This window comes from Hemitrygon akajei, chromosome 5 (genome assembly GCF_048418815.1).
Source record: "Hemitrygon akajei chromosome 5, sHemAka1.3, whole genome shotgun sequence".
Taxonomy (NCBI): domain Eukaryota; kingdom Metazoa; phylum Chordata; class Chondrichthyes; order Myliobatiformes; family Dasyatidae; genus Hemitrygon; species Hemitrygon akajei.
Window position 1 is genome coordinate 50637333 of NC_133128.1, and position 15241 is coordinate 50652573.

Sequence of the window (15241 nt, forward strand, 5' to 3'; positions counted from 1 at the left end):
TATATTTCTGTTTTCCCGTTCCTCAGCCCTATCACTCCGGTCCCCATCCCCCCTGCCAAATTAGTTTAAACCCTCCCTAACAGCTCTAATAAACCTGCCTGCTAGAATATTGGACCCCTTTGGGTTCAGGTGTAACCCGTCCTTTTTGTACAGGTTGTACCTCCCCCAGAAGAGGTCCCAATGACCCAGGAATCTGAAGCCCTGCCCCCTACACCAGTCTCTCAGTCACACATTAATATGCCTGATCATGCTATTCTTCCACTCACTAGCACGTGGCACAGGCTGTAATTATGAGATTACTACCCTGGATGTTCTGCTTTTCAGCTTCCTACCCAACACCCTGAATTCTCTCTTCAGGACCTCCTCCCTTTTTCTACCCATGTCATTGGTACCAACGTGTACCAAGACTTCTGGCTGTTCACCCTCTCCCTTCAGAATACTCTGCACCCGATCCGAGACATCCCGTACCCTGGCACCTGGGAGCATGCGGGTATCTCTATCAGGCTGACAGAACTTCCTGTCTGTTCCTCTCACTATGGAATCCCCTATGACTACCAAATTCCTCATTTTCTTCTCTCCCTTCTGCATCTTGGAACCAGGCTCTGCCAGAAACCCGATCACCATGGTCCTCCTCTGTCAGGTCCCGCCCCTTAACTGCAACAAAAACGAGATAATGATTCCTGAGGGGGATGGCCACAGGGGTGCTCCCTGCTATCGGAGCTCTTCCCTTCCCTTCCTTGACAGTCACCCACTTGTCTAACTCCTGCAACCTTGGGGTGACTGACTCCCTAAAGCTCCTATCTATCCCCTGCTCACTTTCCCTGATAAGCTGTAGGTCATCAAGCTGCAGCCCCAGATCCCTAACATGGTCTCTCGGGAGCTGCATCTTGGTGCACCTGGCGCAGGCTGGAAGATTCCCAGGATTCCCACATTTGACATCTATTACTACTGATGAGACCAGAAACCAAGAGAAAGAACAAATATAGACATGGAATAAACCTTTATTCAGTAAACCACACAGCTACAGAAACCACAACTGTACATCCCAAATAATGACTATTAAAACAGTTTACCTCAGAACATTTGAGATGTTGACCAATCAGTGGAAGTCAGCCTGGGATTGGTTGTCAGCTGACCAATAAGGCATCGGCTGTTTCAGCTCGCTGTAACACAATCCCACTGTTAAAGAAAAAAGGAAATAGATCCACACAGCCCAACATTTGATGTTGGGAAAAATATTGGAATGCATTATTCGGAGATAATGACAGAATATTTAAACATGTTAACAGAATCAGTGTGTTTCTTTGTAAGGTTTGACCAAATTGCTGCAGATTTTTGAAAATGTAACAAAAGGTTAGATTTTGGGGAAATAGTGTTGATGCAGTGTTTTTCGATTTACTCATAGCATGCAATAAAGAACCACTAAAAAGTTTACGGCACAAGGTAAAAACATGGTAATATATATAGATTGCTGATTGGCTAGCTAACAGAAAACAGAATTAGGATAAATGATTTATTTTCTGATTAGCTACCACAAGATTCAGTGCTGAGGCCTCAACTTTTACAGTCCATACCAGCAAAATTCATGGAAGAACCAATTATATTATTATACTCTTGCCAATGATAAAGATATAGCTGGGTTAGCAACTTGTGAGGAGGAAATAAACTAGTGAGGGAAGCAATAAGGTTAAATGAGAGGGCAAGAAATCGCTGGATGTGTAATGTGGAAAATGTGTGTTTATCCACTTCGGAAGGGTGAATGAAAAAGCAAATTATTGTTTAAATGATGTGAAACAATAAAATATTGCAGAACCTGGGACCTTGGTGAACCACAATGCACTGGTGTGCCGATGGAGCAAGTAATTAGGAAGGATATTGGCCTTTATTGGAAGGAGTGTAAAAGCCTGGAACTTTATAGGGCATTGTCGAGATCTCAGCTGGATACTGTGTTGATGTCCACATTGAAAATAAGATACCCTTGTGTCAATGCAGTACAGCTCATTATGGAGCTCCTAGTATGAAGGTGTGCATTTATGAGGAGATGATGAGCAGCTGGGACCTATATTCAATGGAGTTTACTAGAATGAGATATGGTCATAATTCAGAGGGCACTTAGCAGGATGGGTGCTCACAGGGTGTTTCCTCTCTCAGGAGCATCAAGAAATAAGAGATTCTGTTTCAGAATGAAAAGTTGCCCATTTATGACACAGATGAGGAAAAGTTATTTTTCTCAGTCATTACTCTTTGGAATTCTGTATCCCAGAGAACTTCAATGGCAGAGTCATTAAATAACTTCAAGCCAGTAACTGACAGACATTTGAACTACAGGAAGTTGAGAGTTGTGGGAAGAGAGTGGAAAAGTGATGCTGAGGCCAAACTGGATCAGCCATAATGTTATTAAAAGGTGGAGTCGGTTCCAGGAGTTAATTGTCTGCTCCTGTTTATTTGCTTTCTTGTGTAGGTAAGTTAAGTGGACTGCCAAAGATCTGGCAAATGCAGTATAATGCTAAAAGATGTGAAAATTGCTCAACCTGGCAGGAAAAATAAAATAAAGAATGAGAGGTGCAGAAGGATCTTGGAGCATAATTTGCAAAAGTCTGGTCTGCAGGGACAGCAGTAAGTAGAAAAGTTAGAATGTTGTTCAATCCCCCTTGCAATAAAGAATATGAAAGTAAGGAGGTTTGCTTCAGTTACATCAGTTCATTGGTGAGGCCACATTGGTAATATTCTGAACAATATTTGTCTCATTTTTTAGGGAAAATGTTAATGCATCTGTAGTAGTTCAGAGAAGGTTTACTAGACTAATACCTGAGATAAGTGGACTGTCTTCCGAGAACTGGTTAAATAAGCTAAACTTGTATCCCCAGGTGTTTTGCAGTGGATACAGAGAGAGTGTTTTTTTTCTCTTTTCCGAGAATGTAAAGCAATGAGTCATTGTTTAATAATGAGGGATTAGCCACTTAAGCCAAAAGGCATAGGAGTAGAATTAGGCCATTCAGCCCATTCAGTCTGCTATGACATTCGATCATGGCTGTTTTATTTTAACTCTCAACATCATTCTCTTGCCTTCTCACTGTAACCTTACATCCTTATTAATCAAGAACCTATCAAAGGTTTCAGAGGAACATTTAATGTCAGAGAAATGTATACAATATACATTCTGAAATTCTTTTTCTTTGCAACCATCCACAAATACAGAGGAATGCCTCCAAAGAATGAATGACAGTTAAATAGAACCCCAAAGCCCCCCCAGCTCCCCCCAAGTGTAAGAGCAGGAAAGCAACGATCCCCCTCCCCCACCGGCAAAAGAAAAGCATCGGCACTCACCACCGAGCACTCAAGCGTGGATCAAAGCAAGCAAAGACACAGACTTGCAGTACCCCAAAGAATGCTCGTTCACCCGTTAATATGACATACCACAGGCCCTCTCTCTCCATAATAAGGGAAAAAGAGGTGTCCCCATTTCACAGTGAGAGGCAAGACATAAAAATCAGCTCACTGATTTACGATGTTAAAAGTCTCTTGCATCATTTTTTCCGAGCTCTGTGCCCAAAGAACTCGGGTCTCTGGACACACAGCTTGCTGCTTTCGATCTTCCGTCTTCCACGACACACTGATTAACTGCGCAGGCACCAACCACGAGTCCACCTGCCTCCAGAACCACAAAATCCCGGAATTCTGAAGGCGCACGAGTCTTCTAGGGCACGTCCTTGGTATATCGAATAGCGGCCATTTGTGAGACCCCAAGAGCGGATCCCATTCCCGCAAATAACCAAAGTCAGGTCAGGATCTTCAAAAGAACCCTAAAAGGGAAAAATAGAGATATTAAAGATGGAAATAGAGTATTTCCAAAGATGCAAGCAAAGGAGTCGCCAATAGGTGCCATTTTCTCCTCCTAATCTCCTCAACCTAATGACTTGGCCTCCACAGCTAACAATGGCAATGAATTCCACAGATTCATCAGTCCCTCAGTAAAGAAATTCCTCCTTATCTCTGTTCTAAAGGGATATCCTATTCAGAGGTTGTGCCCTCTGGTCCTGAACTCTCCAAGCTTATTAACATATCATGTGAAAAGAAGTGGACTCCACACATATGGGGAGTCCACTTGGGGCACCACTAGTCACTGGTAGCCAACCAGAAAAGGTCCTCTTTATTGCACTCTTTGCTTTCTGCCAGTTAGCCAAACTTGTGTCCATGCTAGTATTTTTCCTGCTCTTGTTTGCAGCCTCATGTGCTGCATTTGTCAAAGGTCTTCTGAAAATCCAAGTAAACAACATCTACTGACTCTCCTTTGTCTATCTTGCCTGTAATTTTCTCAAAGAATTCCAAAAGATTTGTCAGTCAGGGAAACCATGCTGTCTTCGGCCTGTTTTATTATGTGGCTCCAAGTACCTTGAAAGCTTGTCCTTAGTACCAGTCACAAAAGTCAGGCTAATGGGCCTATAATTTCTTTTCTTCTGCTTCCCTCCCTTCTTAAAGAGTCAAGTGACATCTGCAATTTTCCAGTCCTCTGGAACCATTCCAGGATCTCGTGATTCTTGAAAGATCATGACTAATGCCACCGTAGTCTCTTCATCTACTTCTTTTAGTACCCTGAAGTGTGGTCCATCTGGTCCAGAAGACGTCTACCTTCAGACCTTTCACCTACCTCAGCACCTTCTCCTTGGTAACAACGACTGCACTCTCTTATGCCACCCTTGAATTTCTGGCATGTTACCGGTGTCTTCTACAGTGAAGACTAAAGCAAAATACTTCAGTTTATTGGCCATTTTTGTCTCCCATTACTACTTCTCCACTGTCATTTTCCAGGAGTACAATGCCCACTCTTTTCCTCTTTATATATCTGAAAAACAATTTGGTATCCTCTCTTATATTACCTGACTTACCTTGATATTTCATCTTTTCTCTCCTCATTGCTTTTGTTGTTTTCTGTTGTTTCTTTTCAATGCTCTAGCTTCCCACTCATTTTTGCTACATTGTATGGCCTCTGTCTTGCTTTTTTGCTGTCATTGACTTCCCTACTCAGCCACAGTTACATCATTCCCCCCTTTAGAATTTCAACCAAAGGTAAGGCAGCCTTTTCTGTTCATTGTCCTGGATCTTCATAACACTTTTTGCAGAGCAGTCGAGTCTTTGCATACTTTTTAAAGCAGAGGTGGCTCCAAGCTTCTCTGGAGATTAGGATCTAAGGACTCTTTTTAGTTCAGAATGCTGTTGTTGCTTGTTTCTATTTTTTGCTGATTTTTTCCCCTCTTTTCTGCATATTGGGAGTTCGTCATAATATTTTAAATTTTTAGGTTTTTATTTTTTTCAGGTTTCTCGCTTTGTGGCTGCCTGTAAGCAGACAAATCACAAGGATGTATGATTTATGTATTCTTTGATAATAAATGTACTTTGAATCTTTAGACATAGTCTCAGTGAGTGAGCAAACAGCAAAATGTTACAGCATTTAGGTAGGAATGCAGAGTTGAAGTTAAAACTGGATTATGAACAATTTTATCAAATGACAGAACAGACTTAAGGAACCAAATGTCCTATCTCCATTTCAAATTTGTTTGCTGTAACATTTTGCGGCAGATAATGAGCCACTATTAGTGACATTAGATTCCAGATAAGTGACCATGACAGCATCAGGGATACAAAACTGGACACTTGTTTTATCACAATAGACTATTCAAATAATACTAGAGTTCCATGTAGACATATATTTACGTGGAAGTTGATCGTTTCCTGATTGGTCAGAGCATTAATGGATATGGCGAGAAGGCAGGTGCATGGTGTTGAATGGGATCCAGGATCAGCCATGATGGAATGGCAGAGCAAACTCAATGGGCTGAATGGCCTAATTCTGCTCCTTTGCCTTATGGTCTTAAGTACATGATTGATGCCCTGCCATTGCTATCACATGAGAACTTGGATACTGGAAGTAAGATTGCAGACTAAATATTTCATGCCGTAGGTGAGCACTCTCCTGGAAGTGTGTCTGGAATCATTTGGGGGAGGCACAGTAGTATAGGGGTTAGCACAACACTTTACAGTACTAGTGACCCAGGTTCAATTCCCACTACTGCCTGTAAGGAGTTTATATGTTCTCCCCGTGACCACGTGGGTTTCCTCTGGGTGCTCGGTTTGCTCCCACGTTCCAAAGACGTACAAGTTGGTAGGTTAATTGGTCATTGTAAAATCGTCCTGTGATTAGGCTAGGATTAAGTTGGAGAATTGCTCGGTGGCACAGCTTGAAGGGCTGGAAAGGCCTACTCCACACTGCATGTCAATAAACTTTTTTTTAATGGAGGAGTTGTTGTTAGAAGGAGCATTGAAAGGATGGACAGATAAGGAACAGAGACCATGTTGCATAGTAACAGGAAGCTGTTGAGTGAGGAAATGATTCAATAAGTGAGATTCTAGAGTGGTAATACCTACCACTTTGAAGGAAAAGATCGTGCCTGAACTTCATGCTAAACAGAAGTAGAGAGTATTAAATCAATTGCAGGAAATATCGCGACTGTGACTTTAAATTTTTAGTAACCAATTATCACGACTTCCTCAACCTTACAAAGAATACATAATGACTTAGAAAATATGTGATATACACTCTTATGACAGTGAAAGATAGTCACTAAAAGTGGATTTAAGTGAAATACACCAAACATACTGTAGGTGATTTGAAGTCTATTTGTGCATTTGTTGTTTATCTGAATAACTCATCTTGGATTTCTTTCTAAAATATCTGCTTTACTTCTGGGTCCATCGCATTGTCCTCAAGGAAATTGTACTAAGTTGATCCATTATAGTGCCCTTGTATAATTCACATGGCTGAACTTCCATCCTTGATTAGAATAGAGACTGATTTTTTTAATATCCCTCTGGGATTATCCAGAGTACTAAAACAGATTCTGGAGAACTGGGCAAAAGTGTCAACAGCCTCCCACGGTTTCTGCTCCTATTGAAATGTGTTCATGTGTAGAAAGAAGAGGATCAACTCCACAGATACATTTCTATAGCCAGTGCTGGAAAAAGCCTTATTTCATTGTCTATTCCATGATGAATGGACAAGATACTGGAGAACTACTTCTCCTGAGAAATCAAAATGCAGCACAAGCCATCAGTTTTAGAAAGAAAAACAGGAAATTGACTGGAAAATAGAAAATGATTGGCTTTTTTTAAATGATTGCTTTTCCACAGCATTGTGTTTTTACCTCACTGTGGTTTCCTTTCATCCGTTTTGATGAAATAAGTATTAAAATATCTGAATGTATGACAGTGTGCTCAGGTGGACAAGGCAGTTGGGTTAGTCACAAAGGGAATCCACTTACTGATTTGTGTTTGTGCTAGTTCTTTCACTGCCCTGCCCCTTGCTGATGGAACTACCATTTTGGATTTCAACTACATGTTCCATTTTATTTTGGAAGTTGCTATTAGATGTGTTTCCACTACCTTTTTAAGCAGACCAATCCAAATAAGGGCAACAAAATGCAGAAGCTAAAACTCTCCTCTGGAGATCACCCTTTAATGGGACTTCTTTCCAATGCCATGACTGTTTGACTGGAACTTTTGTGCAAGTTTGAGCTCTCCCCTTCCCTCATTGGTCAAGGGCTCCGTGGACCAATGTTAAAATAGGAATGCCCACACCTTCCCTGTGATCAGCCACAGTTTCCGGTAAGCTCCTAAAATTTGTGGAATAATTTCTTTCATCCATTTCAGCTACGGGATCCCTTTAAAACAATGCAGGAATCAATGTGTCAGAGGAGGACCACCGTGGTGACCAATAACCGAGAGTAAACGTAATAATGAGCTGACACTAGGCATTGTGTCCGTATCCTGTGCTGGGCCGAGCAGGTGCAGATTAATGTGACCCACAAAGGTTTGTCAATAATCCAAAGCAAAATATATCACAAACATCATGCATAAAGTTTAGATTTTAAAAATCTGTTTTATTTTGTCTAAAAGGAAAATAATTCCTGAGCATTTGTATGAGAATCGTATAACTAAATCATTTTATGCACTTTGTTAAATTTACTGACCTCTCTAGTCCTGCACATAACGTGTTCTTCAGAAAGAATCACTTGAGATTTAAGTGCTGAATTGTTGATTTTCAAAGCACATGGATTAGTTCTACAAACTACTTTGTTCTTTCAGGACCCACAGACTTCCTTTACAATTTTTATCAGTTTGCTCATTGTCAATCCATACTGCCTTCTCACCAAACTTTCAGCTGATCCAGCCATAAATTTAAGCAAGACATCAAAGAATCCCAGCAGAAATTACAGGTATCAATTTTTAAAATGAATGCCGCATACCACACGGAAGTAGAAATATTTTTGATGCTTTTAACTCCAGCTGCAGATAACAAGCAGCACAAATGTTGGAGGACTACAGTTCATATTCCTGGGATGAGATGTTACATATTTTGTCACACATCAGTAATCCAAATTCAAACAATGCTGACTTCCTTCTGAGAGCTGAAGAATTTATTTTAGTGAATCGGTGGAATGCTCTGCCGCAGACTGCAGTAGAGGCCAAGTCCGTAGGTGTATTTGAAGCGGAAGTTGATAGTTTCCTGATTGGTCAGGGCATCAAAAGATATGGCGAGAAGTCAGGTGTATGGAATTGAGTGGGATCAGGGATCAGCCATGATGGAATGGTGGGGCAGATTCAATGGGCTGAATGGCCTAATTCTGGCTCTATGTCTTATGGTCTAAACGGTTAAATCCTCTGTGGTTCAGATGGAATCAGAAATATATAGCACAGAAGCCAGTAACATTTCAAGTAATCTCAAATGCTAAATCTTCTCTCTCCACCGAACAACCTTACCTATGGAGTACTTCTAGCATTTTATTAATTTTATTTCAAGCGTTATGGAAATATACAAGATGTTAGATTGGCTTTTATAGGCAATAGAGTAGGATTGCATTCATTTGTCATGGAGATTTTTATTTTTGTACTGTTTTCATGTGTGCAAAGTAGCTAAGCTGACCCTGTGAAGCTCAATGACAGAGGGAAGATAAGATCTGAGACTGTTGCAGACCGTGATTGGGTTGCTGATGCTGTACAGATGATTTCTCGGGAAAAGGTGAAGTTATTTTCTCTCTCTGCCTTCCTTCTGATATTCCCATTCCCATTCTCAGTTGCTTGTAATATAATGAGGGGTGGGGGGGGGGATCGTTTGTTCCTTCATGATAGCAGATTTGCACAGCGTACAGGTGACCATCATTAATCCTGATACTTCAGTACTCCACTAGAACTGTCCAGGCATCAGAATCATTGTTTCAACATGGTGGTATTTGCTCCATCAAATTTTCTGGCAACATATCTTTCATTGTATGCATGCAAGGAGTGTTACACAGGAATCATCAGAGAATGAACCCAATAAATCATCTTTGACTTGCTGTGCCACACAATTGAATTTTAATAAAAAAATAATCAATTACTCCATGATCTGCAATTTTATTTCTGTTCTTCCGACTCCCTAGTCTGTAGCACAGTTTTGAGAGGTGGCAACCAAGAGTCTGCAATGCATGTTAATAATTTTCATGAAAATCTGCATGATTTATGAACCAACCTTCACAGCAATCATAAGGCCTGCTATTGTGTTACTTAAAAGGAACCTTTCTGAGCAGTTTCTGGGGTGTAGTAAAACTTTGCTAGGAACCTACCTTGTAGATGTATTTGAATCAATGTCTTCTCCTTTGACAGTTCCTTGGGACTGAGGTTTCCACTTTGGTTTACCAATGTGAGAACTGCACTCTTCCACAAGAGGTGGTCAACTGAGTAATTTGTGGGATGCAATGCTCCATCTTCTATGTTTACTCCTTAGCTAGACAGGAAGTTATCAATGCCATCCCAAATGCATCTCATTTTGAACAGTCATGAACCACGGATTCCCAAGAGTCAGTGGAATGTTGCCCGTTGTCAAGTAGGCTCTGAATCTATCATTGAATATTTTCTTCTGTCTGCCTGGTAATCTCTTCCTGTGATATTGCTAGCCTGGAGCATTGACAGACTATAGGTTGACCACCCCTTACCTGAAATGCTTGAGGCTGGACTTGTTTCAGATTTTGTTTTTTTTGTATTTTGGAATATTTACACATCTATAATGAGACACCTTGGGCATGGGACCTAAACCTAAACACGAAATCTATTTACATTATGTATACTGCTTATACATAAGACCGTAAGATATAGGAGCCGAATTAGCCCATTTGGCCCATTGAATCCTCCACCATTTCATCATGGCTGATCCAATTTTCATTTCAGCCCCAATTTCCTGCCTTCTCTCCATATACCTCCATGCCCTAACCGATCAAGAATTTATCAATCTCTATCTTAAATATACATAAGGACTTGACTTCCGCAGTTGCCTGTGCCAAAAAAATCCCACACATTCACTACCCTCTGGCAAAAGAAATTCCTCCCCTTCTCCATTCTGAAAGGATGCCCCTCTACTCTGAGGCTGTGTTTTCTGAACCCTCTATACATATATCCTGAAGGTAGTTTTATGCAATATTTTTAATAATTTTGAGCATGAAACAATAATGTATATGTTGAACCATTAGAAAGGGAAAGCTATCACTATGTTGGCCACCCAGGTGAATAGTCAGTGGTCGTTCAGCATTGCCGTTATTCCCAACTCTGAATTTATGTGATAACAGTAAGCTGTGTTTGTCTTACATTTGTTCATCACACATGTGTACTGATACAGCCACTCAGTGTGTTAGATTTTCAACAGCGACAATCTTAGCAAGCTCATCATTGAATTTCTCTCACAAACAAGAGAAAATCTGCAGATGCTGGAAATCCAAGCAACACACACAAAATGCTGGAGGAGGGGTCTCAGCCCAAAACGTCGACTGTAGACGCTGCCCGGCCTGCTGAGTCCCTCCAGCACTTTGTGTGTGTGTTGTTGAATGAATTTCTCTGCTGCTTCATGTTCAGCAGGTGTTTTATCACAACAAATCTTTAAAAGTTTAATACCATGACTTTTCTTAAATTTCTGCAAGCAGCCTGCTGAATATTCACAATTACCTTCAATTTTCAGTTCATTGTGATAGATCTTTGTTGGTTTCATGATCAGCATACTGTTAACTGGTGTATGTTCACACTGATAAATCTACTCTTCAGTACACAATTGAAACATTCATTTTTGGCTTTATGAGGTGTTTTTCTATTTCTTGATAACTTCTGTTCATTACATATGTGAGGTCACTTCTATAGAACTGTCTGTGATGCACAGAGACCTGTGCATCGCCTGGGAATCTTCCCAGTGCCTTGTGATGTACCATGGAACACTACAGCACAGTACAGGCCCTTCATCCCTCCATGTTGTGCCGACCCATATAATCCTTAAAAAGTACTAACCCACACTACCCCATAACCCTCCATTTTTCTTTCATCCATGTACCTGTCCAAGAGGCTCTTAAATACCCCTAATGTTTTAGCCTCCACCACCATCCCTGGCAAGAAATTCCAGGCAATCACAACCCTCTGTGTAAAAAAAAACTTACCCCTGATGTCTCCCCTAACTTCCCTTCCTTAATTTTGTACATATGCCCTCTGGTGTTTGCTATTGATGCCCTGGGAAACAGATACTGACTATCCACCCTATCTATGCCTCTCATAATCTTGTAGACCTCTATCAAGTCCCCTCTCATTTTTCTACGCTCCAAAGAGAAAAGTCCCAGCTCTGCTAACCTTGCTTCATATGACTTGTTCTCCAATCCAGGCAACATCCTGGTAAATCTCCTCTGCACCCTCTCCATAGCTTCCACATCCTTCCTATAATGAGGTGTCCAGAATTGAACACAATACTCTAAGTGCGGTCTCACCAGAGATTTGTAGAGTTGCAACATGACCTCTCTACTCTTGAACTCAATCCCCCTGTTAATGAAACCTAGCATCCCATAGGCCTTCTTAACTACCTGTGCAGCGACCTTGAGGGATGTATGGATTTGAACTTTGTTCATCCACACTCTTAAGTAACTGACCATTAATCCTGTACTCAGTCTTCTGGTTTGTCCTTCCAAAATGCATCACCTCACACTTGTCCGGATTGAACTCTATCTGCCATTTTTCTGCCCAACTCTGCAGCCTGTCTATATCCTCTTGTAACCTTCGAACACCTATAGCTCCATCCACAACTCCTCCAATCTTCGTGTCATCCGCAAACTTACTCACCCATCCTTCCACCTTCCACCCAGGTCATTTATAAAATTCACAAATAGCAGGGGTCCCAGGACAGATCCCTGCGGCACTCCACTAGTTACCAACCTCCAGGCAGAATACTTTCCTTTCATAACTACCCTCTGCTTTCTTCCTTTAAGCCAATTTTTTATCCAAACAGCCAAGGTTCCACTTATCCCATGTCTCATGACTTTCTGGATGAGTCTCTCATGAGGGACCTTGTCAAATACTTTGCTAAAGTCCATGTAGACCACATCCACTGCCCTACCCTCATCAATTTCTTTTGTTACCTCTTCAAAAAACTCTATCAGGCTCGTGAGGCACAATCTTCCCTTCACAAAGCCATGTTGACTATCCATGAGTAGACTGTACTTCTCCAAATGCTCGTAGATCCTATCCTTAAGAATCCTTTCCAGTAGTTTGCATACCACTGACATAAGACTCACCGATCTATAGTTCCCAGGTTTCTCCCTATTACCATTTTTAAACAAGGGAACTACATTTGTCATTCTCCAGTCTTCCGGCACTTCCCCTGCAGCCAAAGAGGATTCAAAGATTATGGCTAATGCTCCTGTGATCTCTTCTCTCAATTCCCACAACAACCTGGGGTGTATCATATCCGGTCCTGGGGTTTTATCAATTTTAATGTTTTTAAGAAGATCCAGCACTACTTCTTCCCTAATCTCCACATTGTCCAGCACACAGGCCCGCTCTACTTCGACCTCATCCTGATCAAGATCCTTTTCTGTTGTGAATACTGAAGCAAAGTATTCATTTAGGACCTCCCCAACCTCCTCCACCTCCAGGCACATGTTGCCCTTTTTATTCTTTAGCCTTCATTCTTGTCATTTAACCTTCGTTCTCGTCATCCTCCTATTCTTCACATACGCATAGAACACCTTGGGGTTCTCCTTAATCTTACATGCCAAGGCCTTCTCATGCCCCCTTCGAGCTCTCCTAAATCTTTTCTTTAGCTCCTTCCTGGCTACCCTATATTTCTCATTGGCCCCTCCTGCTTCCGGCTTCTTATATCTAACATATGCTTCCTTTTTCCTCTTGACGAGTTGCCTCACATGTTTCGTCAGCCACGGTTCCCTTTTCCTACCATTTTTTCCTTGCCTCAGTGGGACAAACCTATCCTGAACCCAGCTCAAGTGGTCCCTAAACTTCTCCCACATTACTTCTGTGCTTTCCCCTTTGAACATTTGTTTCCAATTTACTCTCGCTAGTTCCTGCCTCATCCCTTCAAAATTAGCCTTTCCCCAGTTAAGCACTTTACCATTTCATCTGATTTTATCCCTTTCCATAGCTATGCTGAAGCTAAGGGAGTTGTGGTCACTCTCACCAAAATGCTCCCCCACCAAGAGGTCTGTCACCTGACCAGGTTCATTACCCAGAACTAGATCTAATATAGCCTCTCCTCTCGTCGGCTGGCCCACCTACTGTGTCAGGAATCCTTCTTGAAAACACCTGACAAGTTCAGCCCCATCTATCCCCCTTGCACTCAGGAGGTGCCAGTCAATTTGAGGGAAGTTGAAATCACCCATAACTACTACCCTATATTTCCTGCTCCATTCTAAAATCTGCCTGCTTATCTGCTCCTCGGTGTCCCGAGGGCTATTTGTCAGCCTATGTTCTACTCCCAGCACAGTGATTGATCCCTTCCTATTTCTGACTTCCACCCAGACTGACTCCGTGGACACTCCTTCTGCAGCGTCCTCCCTTTCTATAGCCGTGATACTATCCCTGACCAGCAATGCCACTCCCCCCCCACACCTTTTCCACCTCCCATCCTGTTCCTTTTAAAACACCTGAACCCCAGGACCTGCATCATCCAATCCTGCCCTTCCTCCAACCAAGTTTCAGTAACGGCCACATCGTAGTTCCACATACTAATCCATGCTCTAAGTTCATACTCCTTGTTCCTAACACTCCTAGCATTGAAATAGACACATTTCAACCCCTTTAACTGGCTACAATTATGTTCTGTCCCCTGCCTGTCCTTCCTCATCAACTCAGAACTCTTAGCATCATGCACTTGTCCTTCTACCTTAATCCCTGCACTCACATTCTGATTCCCACCCCCCTGCCAAACTAGTTTAAACCCTCCCCAACAGCTCTATCAAACCTGCCCGCCAGGATATTGGTCCCCCGGGATTCAAGTGCAACCCGTCCTTTTTGTACAGGTCAAACCCACCCCAAAAAGGTCCCAGTGATCCAGAAATCTGAATCCCTGCCCCCTGCTCCAATCCTTCAGCCACGCATTTATCCTCCACCTCATTCTATTCCTATTCTCACTGTTGCATGGCACAGGCAGTTATCCTGAGATTACTACCTTTGAGGTCCTGCTTTTCAACTTCCTTCCTAACTCCCTGTAGTCTTCTTTCAGGACCTCTTCCCCTTTTCCTACCTATGTCATTGGTACCAATATGTACCATGTCAGTGATGTCAGTGATCAAAAAAAGATTCATATTTTGGATAAAGGGTGATCAACCTGTATTCAGAGCAAATGTAGTCTTCAGATGAGATAGAGAAAGGGAATTGGCAATGTTCCCTCCAAATTTTTTTATAGCTCTATGGACCAACCATTGCACTGGGCAGGAAATTTTTGCATGGCCTAGAAACTGCGCAGCTCTTTAATAAAATGTTATCTAAAAGAAAATCCCGGCTGCATGGCAACAAATGCTATGTGCCTGAGAGCATTTTAGCCACTGTGCAGCCACAGACCTGCACAGCTTTGTTACGTACCCCGTAACTGGGTCACTTACCAGCAAAGATAGAGAGGTCCGTTGAAGTCTGATGGTACTATTTTTAACAGTATTTATTGATAAAAAATACACAAAAATAATATCAATGCAAACATACAGATAATATACGTCGTCAATACTAAATCTAAAAGTGCGGGTATAATAATAATCAATAAGAAATAAGCTCTATCGTTGTCTAGGGGATAATGTATTGTCCGATGGAAATATAAAAGTCACTCAGTTCATTCAGGCTGCAGCTTTTTGGGGACCGCTGGGTTTTCGATTGTTGGAGAGAGAGAGAGGTTTTGAGAATA

At 41.8% G+C, this 15241-nt stretch overlaps 1 pseudogene; it reads right to left on the reverse strand.

Moving 5' to 3' along the window:
- Positions 1-3617: 3617 nt before the first annotated feature.
- Positions 3618-15241, reverse strand: part of LOC140727206 (myosin-9-like) — a 49391-nt pseudogene continuing 37767 nt past the window's right edge.